Genomic DNA, 13,939 nt, shown 5'->3' on the forward strand with positions numbered 1-13,939 from the left:
AGAACTAGATGCTTTTCTGGAACTCTCTTGCTTTTTCCATGATCCAGCGGATGTTGGCAGTTTGATCTCTGCTTCCTCTGCCTTTTCTAAATCCAGCTTGAACATCAGGAAGTTCACGGTTCACATATTGCTGAAGCCTGGCTTGGAGAATTTTGAGCATTACTTTACTAGCGTGTGAGATGAGTACAATTGTGTGGTAGTTTGAGCATTCTTTGGCATTGCCTTTCTTTGGGATTGGAATGAAAACTGACCTTTTCCAGTCCTGTGGCCACTGCTGAGTTTTCCAAATTTGCTGGCATATTGAGTGCAGCACTTTCACAGCATCATCTTTCAGGATTTGGAATAGCTCAACTGGAATTCCATCACCCCCACTAGCTTTGTTCGTAGTGATGCTTTCTAAGGCCCACTTGACTTCACATTCCAGGATGTCTGGCTCTAGGTGAGTGATCACACCATCGTGATTATCTTGGTCATGAAGATCTTTTTTGTACAGTTCTTCTGTGTATTCTTGCCATCTCTTCTGAATATCTTCTGCTTCTGTTGGGTCCATACCATTTCTGTCCTTTATCGAGCCCATCTTTGCATGAAATGTTCCTTTGGTATCTCTGATTTTCTTGAAGAGATCCCTAGTCTTTCCCATTCTGTTGTTTTCCTCTATTTCTTTGCATTGTTCGCTGAAGAAGGCTTTCTTATCTCTTCTTGCTATTCTTTGGAACTCTGCATTCAGATATAAAACCTAGACAGAGACACTTTTATTTTTATCATAATCATCATCCCCAAAGAAATGAGGAAACTGGAGTGAGGAGAGGTAACCCGACTTACTTGGGGGTGCCGAGCTGTTGAGTCTGAAATTGGGATCCTGTCCAAGTTTTGGGCACAGTACCACATGTTAACCCCTCTGTTGAGCCAACCAGCAGTCAGACTTAGGGTTCTCAGGACTTCCTGTCCTCTGGGCTTACCAGTATTCCCTCATCTGTGTCTCGGGTCCCTCCTCCAAACTCTGACATTTTCTACACCCATCAGACATGGAGGGAGGCACAGGGTGGTTTTTACTCCCCACAATCCAATAAGCAATCTGTGACCCTAGGTCATTGGACCAAATTATAATAATTGTAAAGAAATGAAGGCCAGGGAAATTTTTCTCTGGTAGAAATTTTTCTGACAGAAAAGACAGTTATTTGCAAAGATTGCGAACCACCCTCTGATCTCCTTTGTTTCAAGTCATTTAAAACAGCCTGCCAAAAAAAAAAAAAAAAAAAAACCCACCAAAAAAACAGCCTGCCAAAGGGAAGTAACAAACTCAGAATGCTACCACACACACCCATTAATTCCACAAATATGTATTTTGTATCCAAAGAATAAAGATGCGATTGTGTTTCCAGGCACTGTTCTGAACTCCAGGGACATAGTAGGGAGCAGTAGCAGTAAGGACAAAGGACAGGGGACAGTTGGTACTTAGATAAAGAAGGAGGCATGCAGTCATTTCAGACAGTGACAGATGATGCCACTGGACTAACTCTAGGAAGTGGGGCAGAGAGGCTCTCAGGACCAGCTTAACCAGAGAGGCCAGGGGAGTCTTTTGAGACATGGCATTCGCAGAGACCCAAGTGGGAAGAAAGAGCCCAAGAGAGCCCACTGGGCCAAGATCTGGGGAACAGTCTCAGAAGAGAGACATTAGCACGTGAGAGATGCCGACCCCAGAGGAGTCAATGTGCTAGAGATGTGCAAGGAGGAATGAGTTGACAGTTGAAAATATCCAGCTAGATATTCAAGTAGAAATGAGTTGATGCCTGGAGTCTGAGGCTCAAGAGAGAACCTTGAACAACTTTGAAGCAAGGTAGAACATAGTGACTTGAAAGTCATCAACCTAGACATATGTCTAACGCCATGGGATTGGATGAGAGCCTCTAGGGAGAGAGCCTGGGTGGAGAAGTGGAGACGGCTGTGGAGAGACCCGGACCCTCCACTCAGAGCCACTGGTCTGATGATGTTGCTGGAGAAACAGCCACTGAGGTAGAGTGTGATGGTGACTCTGGCAGAGAAGCCAAGAAGAGGCTTCAAGGCAGCTGGGACAAATGCTCCTGAGAAACCAAGTAAGATGGGAGCAGGACATCTGGCCATTGGATATGACATGCTAGACGGCACGGATGTCCTCCAAAAGGCCCCTTTGGAAACTGGCAGAGATGAAGGACAGGTCACAGGGCACACAGGAGAGAAAAGAGAGGAGAAGCAGACACAGTGAACAAGACTAGAGGAAATGTTTGTGTCCAAGTCTTGGCCACTTCCTAGACCCTTCATCCTCTTGTTGTTCAGTCGCTCAGTCGCATCTGACTCTTTGACTCCTCTGCCCCTGGAATTTTCCAGGCAAGAACACTGGAGTGGGGTGTCATTTCCTACTCCAGGAGATCTTCCAGACCCAGTGATGGAACCTGTGTCTCTTGTGTCTCCTACATTGGTGGGCAGATTCTTTACCACTAGCGCCACCTAGGAAGACCCCCTCATCCTCATACCTCTCATATCCTAAAAAGTAAGGAGGGGTCTGCATTTGCTATCTACCATCCTGTACAATCCCGAGAACTCTGTATTTTATTAAAAATAAAATATGTTGATCACTAGGAAGATTTACTAATGGCTTAAAATGAGTGTAATCATGTGGAAAGTACCAACTGTCTTAACCTGGATTCTCTAGAAAACACAACCTGAGGCAGAAGCTTTGTGCTACCAGTGTGTTAGGGAGTAGGATTTCAGGGGGCAGGAGTGAGGGACCAGGGCAGGGAGGCTCAAAAGGAGGAGGAGGCACTACCAGGAGGAAGAGGCAGCATCAGCCTGTAGCTGCTCGCTGTATCCATTGTAATACTGGAGTATGACACCAGAAGGACCGTTTGCTCATTGCTAATGAGACTTTACCTGTTATCCACTCGATTAGCCCTTCCTCTCCTGGTAGGCAGACATATACAGTATCAGAGAAAGCATTGTATGTATGTGTGTATGTGTTATTTCTCATTTGATTTCTCATTAGAGTAAAATCTAATAACATAAAATGTACCATTTAAACAACTTTTAAGCATAGGAAAAGTATTTAAAACTTGGAAATAGGTAAAAGAGATTGTTGAGTTTTCTTTCTGGGCAGTACTGATCCTGATTTTGTGCTATTTTGAAATTCGGTTGGTGTGGAGATTAATACATATTTCTGCCCAGTAGTGATGCAAATAATACCTGTCCTGGATGTGTGTATTTTATGTTCACAGGAGTTGTGATCCTATCTTCTTATTAAAAAAACCCCCAAAAACCTAAGGTGAAATTCACATAAAATTAACCATTTTAAAGTAAAAAATTCAGTGGAAAATAATACATTCACAATGTTGTACAAACATCACATCAGTCTAGTTCCATAACATCACCCCAAAATAAACCCCCATATATACATTAAACAGTTATTTTCATTCTCTCCTTGTTCTTGTCACTGGTAACTACCAATCTGCTTTTTTCTCTTGAAATTCACCAAAGCATGTTCAGTCTATATTTTCCTCAAAACTCTAATAGTATCAGGGACGGGGGAGCCTGGTGGGCTGCCGTCTATGGGGTCGCACAGACTCTGACACGACTGAAGTGACTTAGCAGCAGCAGCAGCATCTAATGCTATCATTTAGATCTTTACACTATTTGGAGTTTATTCTGGTGTATGGTGTTCAGTTCAGTCCAGTTCAGTTGCTCAGTTGTGTCCGACTGTTTTCGACCCCATGGACTGCATCACACCAGGCCTCCCTGTCTATCACCAACTCCCAGAGCTTACTCAAACTCATGTCCATCGAGTCGGTGATGCCATCCAACCATCTCATCCTCTTTGTCCCCTTCTCCTCCCACCTTCAATCTTTCCCAGCATCAAGGTCTTTCCCAATGAGTCAGCTCTTCACATCAGGTGGCCAAAGTATTGGAGTTTCAGCTTCAGCATCAGTCCTTCCAATGAATATTCAGGACTGATCTCCTTCAGAATGGACTGCTTGGATCTCCTTGCAGTCCAAGGGACTCTCAAGAGTCTTCTCCAACACCACAGTTCAAAAGCATCAGTTCTTTGACGCTCAACTTTCTTTATTATCCAACTCTCACATCCATACATGACTACAAGAAAAACCATAGTTTGACTAGACAGGCCTTTGTCGGCAAAGTAATGTCTCTGCTTTTTAGTTTACTGTCTAGGTTGGTCATAACTTTTCTTCCAAGGAGCAAGAGTCTTCTAATTTCCTGGCTTAGGGTGTCTTCTGATTTCATGCTGGTTGTCATTGTTTAAGGAACCTCTGCACTTCCTCCATCGCGGCTGCAACCAATTTACATTCCCAGCATCGGTTCCCTTTACTCCACACCCTCTCCAGCATTTATTGTTTTCAGAGTTTTGACAATGGCCATTCCAACCAGAGTGAGGTGGTACCTTGTTGTAGTTTTCATTTGCATTCCTAAATATTATTTAGGGCTGTTGGCATCTTTACATGTGATTTTTTTTTTTAGGATGTGAGTTAACCTTACTTCTTGAAATTAGCCTCTTGAACGACTGCCCAGTTTTGAATTTTTTTTCGATGACCACACCTAAGATATTTCTTTTTTTTTTCTGTTCCACAATGAGATTTATTTTATTTTTTATTATAAATTTATTTTAATTGGAGGCTAATTACTTTACAATATTGTATTGGTTTTGCCATTCATCAAAATGAATCTGCCACGGGTATACAAGTATTCCCCATCCTGAACCCCTCTTCCACCTCCCTCCCTGTACCATCCCTCTGGGTCATCCCAGTGCACCAGCCCCAAGCATCCTGTATCATGCATCGAACCTGGACTGGTGATTCATTTCATATGTGATATTATACAGGTTTCAATGCCATTCTCCCAAATCATCCCACCCTCTCCCTCTCCCACAGAGTCCAAAAGACTGTTCTATACATCTGTGTCTCTTTTGCTGTCTTGCATACAGGGTTATCGTTACCATCTTTCTAAATTCCATATATATGTGTTAGTATACTGTATTGGTGTTTTTCTTTCTGGCTTACTTCACTCTGTATAATAGGCTCCAGTTTCATCCACCTCATTAGAACTGATTCAAATGTATTCTTTTTAATGGCTGAGTAATACTCCATTGTGTATATGTACCACAGCTTTCTTATCCATTCATCTGCTGATGGACATCTAGGTTGCTTCCATGTCCTGGCTATTATAAACAGTGCTGCGATGAACATTGGGGTACATGTGTCTCTTTCAATTCTGGTTTCCAGAATATTGGAAATAAAAGCAAAAATAAGCAAATGGGACCTAATTAAAATTAAAAGCTTCTGCACAACAAAGGAAACTATAAGCAAGGTGAAAAGACAGCCTTCAGAATGGGAGAAAATAATAGCAAATGAAGCAACTAACAAAGAACTAATCAAAAAAATATACAAGCAACTCCTGCAGCTCAATCCCAGAAAAATAAACGAGCCCATCAAAAAATGGGCCAAAGAACTAAACAGACATTTCTCCAAAGAAGACATACAGATGGCTAACAAACACATGAAAAGATGCTCAACATCACTCATTATCAGAGAAATGCAAATCAGAACCACAATGAGGTACCATTTCACACCAGTCAGAATGGCTGCTATCCAAAAGTCTACAAGCAATAAATGCTGGAGTGGGTGTGGAGAAAAGGGAACTCTCTTACACTCTTGGTGGGAATGCAAACTAGTACAGCCACTTTGGAGAACAGTGCGGAGATTCCTTAAAAAACTGGAAATAGAACTGCCTTATGACCCAGCAATCCCACTGCTGGACATACACACTGAGGAAACTAGAATTGAAAGACATGTGTACCCTAAGATATGTCTTGAGGACGGGTGTTTTTTACTTACAGCCCTACAGGACTTGTCGCGCCCCTCAGCACAGCTTTTAAAGTTGTTGTTATAGGCAATGGCCACAGGTGGCAGCATTTCTTCATGCGACACACCGGAATTTCATTTTTATTTTATATTAGAGTTGATTTCTGATGTTGTGGGTTTTTTCTCTGTGTGCGTATAGAGAAACAATTCAGTATACATATATGTATATCTATTCTTTTCAGCGTTCTTTTCCCCATGAAGTTTTTTTACAGTGTGTTCAGTAGACTTCTATGTGCTTTTTAGTAGGTTTTTTGCTTATCCATAGGATACATATTAATGTGTATATGTTAATTGCAAATTCTTCATGTGTCCCTCTGCTCTAACACTTTTTTCTGGATAATCATAAGTAGGTTTTCTAAGTTAGTGAGTCTATTTTTCTTCTGTAAATGAGTTCATTTGTATAAATTTATAGATTCCACATGTCAGTGATATGTCATGATATTTGTCCTTCTGTCTCTGGTTTCTTTCACTTAGTATGATAATCACTCGCTCTATGCATGCTGCTGCCAATGGCGCTATTTTGTTCTGTTTTATGGATGAGTAGTACTCCTGTGTAGAGGTGTACCACTTGGTCTTATTTTTCTGTGGATGGACAATTTGGTTGATCCTATGTATTGGCTATTGTAAATTGTGCTGCCCTGAAAGCAGGTTGTCAACTTAAAAACATAGTCACAACCTAGAAGCTGAGGGTCAGTTCTCCAGGGTTACTTGAGGTCCTAAAATTTCCCACCAGATAAAACATAAACACAAATTCTAGGTTGTAACTATTTTTTAAGTCGAGAGGTGTATGCTTCATTTTGAATTATGATTATTTCCAGATCTAAGCCCAGAAGTGGGGTTGCTGGGTCATATGCTTCCTCTCCTTTTGTTTTGTAAGGAACCTCCATGCAGTTTTCCATAGTTCCTGCAGCCATTTACATCCCCACCTAGAGTGTAGGAGGATTCCCTTTTCCCTATGCCCTCTTCAGCACTTATTCTCGGTAGATGTTTTTGATGATTGCCATTCTGACCAGTATGAGTTAATGCCTCATTGTAGTTTTGATTTCCATTGATTTACTATTTAGTGATTTGGAGTATTTTTCCAGGTGTTTTTGATCTTATACCGTGTAAGTGCGATTTATCTCTTGAAATCGGCTTCTTGAAAGTCTGCCCTATTTTGAATTCCATTCTGATGATTTACCCCAGGATGTTACTTGAGGGCACGTGTCATTTAGAGCCCCAAAGTTCCTGTGAATGTCAGAAGCCCATCAGCACCGATTTTAAAGTTAAGGGAAGCAGTGACAAGGAGACAGCATTTCTTTCCGCCTTGTTGCTTGGGCAACCAGAGCCTTAGGCAAACCCTGTTCTGCATTGTCAGTTAAAAGTGGAATGTACCAGAAGAAACACCCAAGGCTGGTGTTAAGGAACTTCTTCCCCCTTCCCCTTTATCCCCAGGACACATCCCAATTTCTGCAAGGCTTAGCTTCCCTGGTAGCTCAGAGGATAAAGCGTCTACCTGCAATGCAGGAGACCCGGGTTTGATCCCTGGGTTGGGAAGATCCCCTGGAGAAGGAAATGGCAACCCACTCCAGTATTCTTGCCTGGAGAATCCCATGGACAGAGGAGACTGGCGGGCTACAGTCCATGGGGTCGCAAAGAGTCGGACACGACTGAGCGACTTCACACACACACTATATGCAGGTCAGGAAGCAACAGTTAGAACTGGACATGGAACAACAGACTGGTTCCAAATAGGAAAAGGAGTATGTCAAGGCTGTATACTGTCACCCTGCTTATTTACCTTCTATGCAGAGTACATCATGAGAAACGCTGGGCTGGAAGAAGCACAAGCTGGAATCAAGATTGTGGGAGAAATATCAATAACCTCAGATATGCAGATGACACCACCCTTATGGCAGAAAGTGAAAAGGAACTAAAAAGCCTCTTGATGAAAGTGAAAGAGGAGAGTCAAAAAGTGGGCTTAAAGCTCAACATTCAGAAAACTAAGATCATGGCATCTGGTCCCATCACTTCATGGGAAATAGATGGGGAAACAGTGGAAACAGTGGCAGACTTTATTTTTTGGGGCTCCAAAATCACTGCAGGTGGTGACTGCAGCCATGAAATCAAAAGATGCTTACTCCTTGGAAGGAAAGTTATGACCAACCTAGATAGCATATTCAAAAGCAGAGACATTACTTTGCCAACAAAGGTCCGTCTAGTCAAGGCTATGGTTTTTCCTGTGGTCATGTATGGATGTGAGAGTTGGACTGTGAAGAAAGCTGAGCACCGAAGAATTGATGCTTTTGAACTGTGGTGTTGGAGAAGACTCTTGTGAGTCCCTTGGACTGCAAGGAGGTCCAACCAGTCCATTCTAAAGGAGATCAGACCTGGGTGTTCTTTGGAAAGAATGATGCTAAAGCTGAAACTCCAGTACTTTGGCCACCTCATGCGAAGAGTTGACTCATTGGAAAAGACTCTGATGCTGGGAGGGATTGGGGGCTGGAGGAGAAAGGGGACGACAGAGGATGAGATGGCTGGATGGCATCACCGACTTGATGGACGTGAGTCTGAGTGAACTCTGGGAGTTGGTGATGGACAGGGAGGCCTGGCGTGCTGCGATTCATGGGGTCGCAAAGAGTCGGACACGACTGAGCGACTGAACTGAACTGACTGTGTGGAGTGTGCAGTCATCTGCATTTGTGGTGACCCTGAGGCTGCAGGCTGGGAGTGGGAACCCCCCCCAGCAGGAGACTTGGAGCCCAGGGAACTTTTCAAAGCTCTTCCAGCCCAGAGGCTCTGCTGTACTTTGGGTGCAGCAGGCTTGGTTTCTCTGCAGTAAGGCCTGCCGCTGTCTAAAGAATGCAGGCTCAGGAAGAGGGCAACAGTTGCTCCAGGTACATCGGAGCCACCTGCCTGGCACACATCTCCCAAGTTTTTAAAAAAATCTTTTAAAAGTTTATTTATGTTTTAATTGAAGGATAATTGCTTTACATAATCTCCCTCCCCATCCCACCCCTTTAGGTTGATACAGAGCCCCTGTTCGAGTTCCCTGAGACATACAGCAAATTTCCATTTTACATATGGTAATAAATTTCCATGTTACTCTCTCCTCCCCTCTCCGTGTCCATAAGTCTGTTCTCTATGTTTCTCCATTGCTGCCTTGCAAATAAATTCATCGGTACTATCTTTCTAGATTGCATATATATGCATTAGTATACGATATTTATCTTTCTTTTTCCGATTTACTTCATTCTGTATAGTAGGCTCTAGGTTCATCCACCTCATTAGAACTGATTCCCAGCTTTTTTAGTGAGACGACAATCTAGCCTCAGGATGCAAGCCTGCTTAGGTTCCAGGGATGTGGCAAAGCCTAGGTCATCATGGCAAGAGAGGAATAGAGTCAGCGTTTTTTCTCTTTTCATTTTCTCCTTATTATATAACCTGCATTGTCCTATATGGATGAAGTTCAGTGTTTTGAGGTTGTTTTTTTCCTTTTTGATATACAACAACATGATTCAATAATACATAGGTATATATGTCCTTTTTTGGGTTTGTTGTAGCCATGTGTTCCGGGAAACAAACTCACTCAGAAGGACAATGCAGATAGTGGAGTGCAGTTTATTACACCGGCGGGCCCAAGGCAGAGTTTCCTCTTAGTAAGGACCCTGACCAGCATTTGTGAAAATCTTTCATACCCCATGTGTACGTGTCTGAACCCACCACTCCAAATTCCTTGAGACTTACATAAACCGAGGAAAATACAATCCCTATAACCCCTTATTCACATGCTATGTGCTCATGTGCTCAAACAGTCAAACAATCAGCCAATAATCAATAAACCCAAGGTTACACTCCAATAGATAAAGAAAAACTTACGGCCTGTCTGGAGGAAGGGGTGATTAGTGTATGTTTTCTCTTAGGCGATGAGTAACCTAGATACGATCTTCAAGGTTCCCCTGTCTGGCAGGGGTCTTATCCTTCTGTTGTTGTTTTCATAGGCACTAAACATAGAGTTCAGAGTCCATTGGAAAGGTGGCCGAGCATGATCAGCATGAACAGGCCTAAGATGGAGTCCAGGCCCTATGAATTCCTTCTTCATGTTCTTTTCCAATATAGGTTATTGCTGCTGCTGCTGCTGCTAAGTCGCTTCAGTCGTGTCCGACTCTTTGCGACCCCATAGACAGCAGCCCACCAGGCTCCGCCATCCCTGGGATTCTCCAGGCAAGAACACTGGAGTGGGTTGCCATTTCCTTTTCCAATGCGTGAAAGTGAAACGTGAAAGTGAAGTTGCTCAGTCATGTCCGACTCTTTGCGACGCCACGGACTGCAGCCCACCAGGCTCCTCCGTCCATGGGATTTTCCAGGCAAATAAGGTTTCTTGTAACCCCTGTGGATTGTTTTTGTAAATAGTAGTGTGCATATGTCAGTTTGAACAGGCTCCTTTCTCCCTGCCACCCTTTGTCTTTACTGGTAACGTTGTAGCCATGCGTTTTGGGAAACAAACTCACTCAGAAGGACAGTGAAGATAGTGGAGTGAAGTTTATTACACCAGTGGGCCCAAGGCCGAGTCTCCTATTAGCCAAGGACCCCGACCAGTTTTTGTGAAAACTTTATATACCCTACGTGTACCTGCCTAAACCCATCTCCCCTAAATTCCCTGAAACTAGTCTGAACAAAGGAAAAAGAAAGTTACAATCAAAGTTAACCCATGATTCATAAGTCTTAAGCCTAGGTAGTTAACAGTGGACAATTATCAATAGACTTATGGTCATACCCCAATAAGCATAATAGAATGTATGATTCTATTGGGTTACACAGATAATTAGGGTATTCTTTTAGGCAAGAGAGTCTAGGTATGAGCCCTGGGGCTCCTCCTTCCGGGGGCCTGGTTTTCCAGTTGGTATGTCGTTTCCATAGACACTGGGCACACAGCTCCAAGTCCACAGCCCGGCCCAAGATGGAGCCCTGCTTTTAAGACAGAGCCTGTTCCGTTTCCTCCTTCAGTAACATTATGTTTATTTGCTAAGCTAGGTGAGGCTATTACCCTGGATAAGAAGTTAATTTGTTACATGTTTAGATTTCATCTAGCAGTGAGGTCATATAATAGTAATCTCTCCTTGACTCCCTTAGTACACTTAGTACGATCACCTGTACTTTCATCCATGTCCATGTGGCTGGACGTGGCATTATTTCCTCCTTCTTAATGGCTCAGTCATATTGCACTGTGTATCTGTTTCCCTTTCTCCTTTGCCTTTTGCTTCTCTTCTTTACTCAGCTATTTGTAAGGCCTCCAGAGACAACCAATTTGCCTTCTTGCATTTCTGTTTCTTTGGGATGGTTTTTGAATTGTGGTGTTGGAGAAGACTCTTGGGAGTCCCCCAGACAGGAAGGAGATCAAATAAGTCAATCCTAAAGGAAATATACCCTGAATATTCATTCGAAGTTCCAAATTTTGGCCCCCTGATTAGAAGAGCCAACTCATTGGAAAAAACCCTGATGCTGAGAAAGACTGAGGGCAGGAGAAGTGGGCAACGGAGGATGAGATGGTTGGATGGCATCAGTGACTCAATGGACATGAGTTTGAGCAAACTCCAGGAGATAGTGAAGGACAGGGAAGCCTGGCGTGCTGCAGTCCATGGGGTCACAAAGAGCCAGACAGGACTTAGGACTGAACAACGACGACATACGCGTCTGTCTTCTTTATCCTTTTCTCTGTCCTTCTTCACTTAGGTTGTTTCTGTGTCTTGGCTTTGGTCCCTGGTGCAGCTGGGATCCCAAAGGTGCCAGTGTCTTTTAAAATGTTGCTTTTCTTTGGATTTATGCCTAGGCATGGGAGTCCTGGATACTGCTGCTGCTGCTAAGTCGCTTCAGTCGCGTCCGACTCTGTGCGACCCCTTAGATGGCAGCCCACCAGGGTTCTCCGTCCCTGGGATTCTCCAGGCAAGAACACTGGAGTGGGTTGCCATTTCCTTCTGCAATGCATGAAAGTGAAGAGTGAAAGCGAAGTTGCTCAGTCGTGTCCGACTCTTCGTGACCCCATGGACTGCAGCCCACCAGGCACCGTCCATGGGATTTTCCAGGCAAGAGTACTAACTTAGTTGCAAGAGTACTAACTTAGTACTGACTCGGTTGCCATTGTCTTGTCTGGTCCTGGACACTATTGTAGTTTAAGGTTTGTTTTTTAAATTTTTTTAAAAAAACCTCCATACTGTTCTTTCCAGCCAATTACCAATTTACAGTCCCAAGGACTGTAGGAGGATTCCCTTCTCCCCACAGCAGCTCCAGATTTATTGTTGGAGAATTTTTGAGATGGCCATTCTAACAGGTGTGAGGTGATACCTCATTGGACATCTAATTTGCAATTTTGTAATAAGCAGTGATGCTGAGTATCTTTTCATGTGCTTCATGGCCATTTGTATGTTTTCTACATGAAAATGTCCGTTTTGAACTGTGGCCCATTTGTGTGTGTGTGTGTGGTTGGATTTTTTTGTTGTTTAATATTTAGCTACGTGTATTTGTATGTTTTGGAGATGGATTCTTTGTGGGTATCTTCGTTTTCAAAGATTGTAATTTCCCATTCTGAGTCTTGCCTTTTTCCTTCAGGGTTTCCTAGCTGTTCAAATGCTTTTCAGGTTAATTCAATCTCAGTTTATGTTAGGTTTACTTTGCAGTATTCTAAGATGTGGATCCAAAAGAACTCGCTGTGATTTACATCAAAGCATGTTCTGCCTGTATTTCCCTCAAGTATTTCATAGTATCCATCCTGATGTTTAGATATTTATACTATTTGGAGTTTATTTTAGGTATGGTGGTAGGAGTATTCTAATTTCATGCTGGTTTTCATTGTTTAGGGAGCCTCCACCTTATCCTCCACAGTGGTTGTGAACAGTTAACATCCCCTGTATCCATGGAGGAGGGTTCCCTTTTCTCAACACCCTCTGTAGCACTTAATGCTTGTAGCTCTTTGTAGCTTTGATTTGCATTTCTCTAATATTTAGTGCTGTTGGCCTCTATTCATGTGCTTTTTCTTCAAAGGGTGTAAGTTAAACGTACCTTTTGACCTTGGCTTCTTGAAGGATTGCCTAATTTTCAATTCTTTTTTGGTGACTCCGCCTATGACATTATTTGAGGGCAGGTGTTTTTTACTTAGAGCCCCACAGGCCTTGTGAATCTTCAGTGCCCATCAGCACAGCTTTTAAAGTTGTTGTTATGGGAAATGGCCACAAGGTGTCAGCATTTCTTTATGTCCCATCAGTTCAGTTCAGTTCAGTTCAGTCGCTCAGTCCTGTCTGACTCCTTGCGACCCCATGAATCGCAGCACGCCAGGCCTCCCTGTCCATCACTAACTCCCAGAGTTCATTCAGACTCACGTCCATCGAGTCAGTGATGCCGTCCAGCCATCTCATCCTCTGTCGTCCCCTTCTCCTCCTGCCCCCAATCCCTCCCAGCATCAGAGTCTTTTCCAATGAGTCAACTCTTCACATCAGGTGGCCAAAGTAGTGGAGTTTCAGCTTTAGCATCATTCCTTCCAAAGAAATCCCAGGGCTGATCTCCTTCAGAATGGACTGGTTGGATCTCCTTGTAGTCCAAGGGACTCTCAAGAGTCTTCTCCAACACCACAGTTCAGAAGCATCAATTCTTCGGCGCTCAGCCTTCTTCACAGTCGAACTCTCATGTCCCATAGTTTTTTTTTTTTTGGTAATTTCATTGTCATTTTATATTAGACTTGATTTCCTTGTGTTTTTTGGAGGCAGGTGTACAGGGACCCCCTTCATTTATCCATAGATATATATCTATTCTTTTTCAGTTTCTTTTTCCCATAGAGGTTTTTACAGTGTATTCAGTAGACTTCCCTGTGCTACTCAGTAGGTTCTTTTTCATTATCTTTTGGATATATATTAATGTGTATATATTAATTTCAAAGTCCTCATGTATCCCTCGTCCTTAATACTCAGATGGTAAAGAGTCTGCCTGCAATGCAGGAGACCCAGGTTCAATCCCTGGGTCAGGAAGATCACCTGCAGATGGAAATGGCAATCACTCCAGAATTCTTG

Source organism: Bos indicus, chromosome 19 (genome assembly GCF_029378745.1).
Source record: "Bos indicus isolate NIAB-ARS_2022 breed Sahiwal x Tharparkar chromosome 19, NIAB-ARS_B.indTharparkar_mat_pri_1.0, whole genome shotgun sequence".
Lineage (NCBI taxonomy): Eukaryota > Metazoa > Chordata > Mammalia > Artiodactyla > Bovidae > Bos > Bos indicus.